The 5,135-nt window shown below is 47.2% G+C and overlaps 1 pseudogene; it reads left to right on the forward strand.

Moving 5' to 3' along the window:
* Positions 1-3,119: 3,119 nt before the first annotated feature.
* Positions 3,120-4,716, forward strand: LOC103428356 (galacturonosyltransferase 8-like; annotated as a pseudogene).
* Positions 4,717-5,135: the final 419 nt, after the last annotated feature.

Genomic DNA, 5,135 nt, shown 5'->3' on the forward strand with positions numbered 1-5,135 from the left:
GGGGGGGAAGCCCAAGGAAATACTCCGAATCCATGCTCTCCGATGCCGATTCAAGCGGCAGTGCAGCCATGCAAGTCATGACCATTGGAGCAACTTCAATCGATGAGCAGCTGACTCAAATGAATGAAGCAATCGTAAGGCTAACCCGAACTGTAGAAGAAAAAGACTTGCAAATTGCAGCACTAGTCAACCGACTGGAGGCGCAGGACGGCGATAAACCCGACCTAGAGGATGATCCACTAAAGGGAGGAGCTGGCGGAGACGAAGAACCCCCGGTGAAGAAAATCGATGGGAAGCCGGAGCCAGACCAAGCAGCGGCACTCATGGGATCTCTTTCTATCCAGCAGCTGCAGGAGATGATCACCAACACCATCAAGGCACAGTACGAAGGGAGCTCACATACCTCCTTGTTCTACTCAAAGCCCTATTCCAAGAAGATTGATGCCCTAAGGATGCCAAGGGGTTATCAACCACCAAAGTTCATGCAGTTTGATGGAAAAGGAAACCCAAAGCAGCACGTTGCCCACTTCGTTGAAACTTGCAACAACGCAGGAACCGAAGGGGATTACCTCGCCAAGCAGTTTGTGCGCTCGCTGAAAGGAAACGCCTTTGAGTGGTACACAGACCTAGAACCTGAGTCCATCAACAGTTGGGAACAATTAGAGCGGGAATTCCTCAACCGCTTCTATAGCACCCGCCGCACTGTGAGCATGCTAGAGCTGACGAGCACGAAGCAATGGAAGGAAGAACCAGTCATGGACTACATCAACCGATGGCGTAATCTAAGCCTCGACTGTAAGGACAGACTCTCCGAGATTTCTTCAATCGAGATGTGCATCCAAGGCATGCAATGGGGTTTGCAATACATCCTTCAAGGCATTAAACCGCGGACCTTCGAGGAATTGGCTACTCGCGCCCATGACATGGAGTTGAGCATCGCCCATCATGGGAAGAAAGAACCGATCGCCGACTACAAGAACGACAAAGTTCTTGGGACAAAGGTGGAAAAGGCCGCATGGAAACCCACCAAGGAAGCGATGACGGTCAACACAGCTCCCGTCAAAATCTCCACACGAGGCAAGGCGATTCAAACCGAAGCTTTTCGTGATCAAGAGATGCGTAGACGCACTTTGAAGGAGCTTGAGAAGAAGATTTATCCATTCCCCGACTCTGATGTAGTTGCCATGTTAGATGACCTGTTGGACAAGAAGGTGATCAGTTTGCCTGAGTGCAGACGGCCGGAAGAGATGAATCGTACTGACAGTCCAAGATACTGTAAATTCCACCGCTTCATCAGTCATTCGACAGAAAAGTGCTTCGTGCTGAAAGATCTCATCATGAAGCTGGCTCAGAAAGGAATCATCGAGTTAGATCTTGACGATGTGGTGAAGTCAAACTATACCACCTTCACTTCTGGCTCTTCCGACTCAAAGTTTTCACCTCAACCGCTTGAGGCATCGTCCAAGACAAGCAAAGTTGAAGGATGGACTCAAGTCACTCCTAAGAAATTGTACAAGAAGCATACGTCTCCTCCACATGTCCGCCAATCGGAAAGGGGGCAAAGCAGCTCTTGTCAACCTTCAAAGCAACATGAACGTGTTGAAGATGATGAAATTTCGACACATAGATCATCCATCCCCATCACGATGCGTGATTTCTTTCCTGAAGACTTCTTCAATCACTCGGTCAAGGCTCATTGCTATGAAGATTGTGAGGAACGCCTCTCCAAAATTACTTGACAAATTCACCAATGCTCCTTGTTCGCACGAGCCTAAACTGCACGAACCAAAGCTCCTTGTCCGCACGAGCCTAAACTGTAGGACACGAGGCTCCTCGCCCGCACGAGCCTAAACTGCATGGCACTACGCTCCTCGCCTGCACGAGTTGAAACTGCATGGCACAACGCTCCTGGTCTGCATGAGCATAAAAGGCAACACCAACGCTCATCGCCTGCACGAGCTGAAACTGCAAACGGCACAAAAAAAGAAAATACCAAAAAAAAAAATATGTATGTATTTGAACTACGTTATGACTTGATCTCTTCTTTGGAGGGGTACGTAGGCAGCTCGAATGTTCAAATTTTTCGAGTTCAGTCACATCAAAATAAAAAGAATAAATGTTTTATTAAAGAAGGTCAATTTTATTACAAATTTATTTTGTTAAGAAAATTTGCAATTTTCTTTGTACAAAATTAAATTACAGTTTCTTCGAAAAAAAAAATGAATACATATGTTATTATGTATTTAGAAAAAAAAAAGAGAATAAATGTTTTATTAAAAAAGGTCAATTTTATTACAAATTTATTTTGTTAAGAAAATTTGCAATTTTCTTTGTGCAAAATTAAATTACAGTTTCTTCGAAGAAAAAAAAATGAATACATATGTTATTATGTATTTAGAAAAAAAAAGAGAATAAATGTTTTATTAAAAAAGGTCAATTTTATTACAAATTTATTTTGTTAAGAAAATTTGCAATTTTCTTTGTACAAAATTAAATTACAATTTCTTCAAAAAAAAAAAAAGAAAAAAAAAAAGGGAAACATATATATGTCTGTCTCGGCCCAGCAGCAGAAGGACATGCAGACGAACAACAGGTTCGTCATCGAGCACATGCCCAGGAGCCCAGAATGTCCGTCTCGGCCCAGCAGCAGAAGGACATGCAGACGAACAACAGGTTCGTCATCGAGCACAGGCCCAGGAGCCCAGAACCGGTTGATGCCATTAGATGTAGCCCAGACCCTTCAAAACCATAGACCAAATCCGGGCCCGGCTCTCAAAGCCCATCTTCACTCGTCTCTCCCTCAACACCCAATCGGATCTTCCTCCCCTCTATTGAAGAAGTAGCAGCCATGCCGTCGCAGGAGTACATGGAGCTCGATCGACTTGAACAAGTGCAAAATGTACAAGACCGAGTCGGTCGGCGAGCCCACTGGTGAAGCCGCCGTCGATTTAGACTGATGACAAAAGGTACCAACCCAATCTTGACCTTCAAGCACCTCCAGATCTACACACCCTCTCATCTGCTCTCTCTCTCCCTCAGTTGGAGGCCATGGCGTCTCGTAGATCCCCGGTAGTCCTGGCGATCTTCCTACTTCTTGGCGATCTTCCTACTTCTCGTCCATGGCGGCCCTAACCCGCCTATCAAAACCCTCATTCTCCTCCGATCTATGCGACTCGGGTTTCGATTCCGGTTCATTTGGTGGATTTGGATCGACGAGAAGGACCGTGCTGGCTCTGAAATCGGATCCACTGATGCCCCGACTGGACCATATCCGGAAGCAGGCGGACGATCACCGGACCCTAGCCCTAGCGTACGCGAGCTGTGCGCGGAAGCTGAAGCTCGAGAAATCGAAGCTGGTTCGGGTCTTCGTCGATCTCTCACGGAACTACTCGGATCTCATGAACAAGCCCGCCTATCGCGCTCTGTTCGAATCCGACGCTCTCAACATCGACGAATCGGTGTTGCGGCAGTTCGAGAAGGAAGTAAATGAGCGAATCAAAGTAACTAGACAAATAATTGCTGAAGCGAAAGAGTCTTTCGATAACCAGCTCAAGATTCAGAAGCTGAAGGACACCATTTTCCAAGTGAATGAGCAGCTGACGAAGGCTAAGAAGCAAGGGGCTTTCTCGAGCTTGATTGCCGCGAAATCAATCCCCGAGAGCTTACATTGTGTGGCAATGCGGCTAATGGAGGAGCGAATTACGCATCCGGATAAGTACACTGATGAAGGGAAGCCGATCCCACCGGAAATTGAGGATCCCAATCTATATCATTGTGCTATATTTTCGGATACTGTGATTACAGCATCAGTGGTGGTGAATTCGGCCGTGAAGAACGCCAAGAAGCCATACATGTGTCCCATGTCGTGACTGATAAGATGAACCTCGGAGCAATGCAGGTTATGTTTAAGAGCAAGGACTATAATGGGTCACATGTTGAAGTGAAGGCTGTGGAGGATTACAAGTTTTTGAATTCTTCATATGTGCCGGTGCTAAAGCAATTAGAGAATGCAAAGTTGCAATCGTTTTACTTTGAAAATAAGCTCGAGAATGCAACCAAAGACGCAACAAACATGAAGTGCAGGAACCCCATCTTCTACGTCGGCGAGAATCGGATCTTCTGTTGCGGCTTGGATCTATCCAATTTCTTCGGGCGCGAGTCTCTGTTTCGGAAATTGGAAACCGACCCGTATATCCTTAGGAAGCAAAGATCAGTAAGCAAGAAATCGGTCGGTTCGTCTTCGAATTTCTCACGGCGAAGCTCCTACAGGCCCAGGAAGCCCAATTGGCGTTTTCTCCTTCATCGAGCCTTCAACTTGCAACTCACCATATGCCACGGGCCAGCCCAGTGCCGTCAACAATTACCACCCTCATGATCATCACACTTATCATCATCATCATCAATACACGGCGCCACATGATCATGTAGAACATCATCGTAGCAGAGTCCACTCAGAAGAAGATGACGGTAGCGATGACGGCCAGTGTTACTTCTCCGATGTCTTTGCAGCCGCAGCAGCGGAGCAGCAAGCAGCAAGCAGCACATGAGGAATGTGTTTCTTTGAACTGCCTTGAGCCTCGCTCTTCGCCGTGCATTATTTCGGTTCCAAACCTTCGTCCCCGTCAAACGCCGTCACTTCTGAAGATTCCGACGGTGATGGTGCCACCAAAGGCTCTGTCTCCTTCACTGCAGCTGCAACTTCACTTGACGATTTAAAATGCGACTTTGGGAGTTGAATACTGTCTTCCTCTGCCATGGCTGCTCCTTCTGCTCACCCTCCCCCTGCAAATCAAATTTCAATAAAAAAATAAAAATAAAAAATAAAAAAATGATGCTGCATGTCGGTCCAGTAGTGCAGCGGACGGCGAGAGTGCAACGGAGCGCAGCAAGGCAGCCTCCTTTGCAGTAGACAGCCACAACCTCACTGGTGCATGCTCCATCTCTGTCGTCTTCATCCTTGCCTCGCAGCTGCCACCAACTTCAAAGACCGCTGTCAAACGACTAGCCGGCCGAGAAGCTCTTCCTTAAACTGCATCTCCCCCGTCAACACCTCCCCCGATCGGAGCAGCAACCATCCTCGCCGTCTCTGCCGCAACGGCCTCAGCCTTCGCCTTCCTCCTGCGTGCTCCACGAAT

The sequence above is a fragment of the Malus domestica genome, chromosome 06, assembly GCF_042453785.1.
Source record: "Malus domestica chromosome 06, GDT2T_hap1".
Lineage (NCBI taxonomy): Eukaryota > Viridiplantae > Streptophyta > Magnoliopsida > Rosales > Rosaceae > Malus > Malus domestica.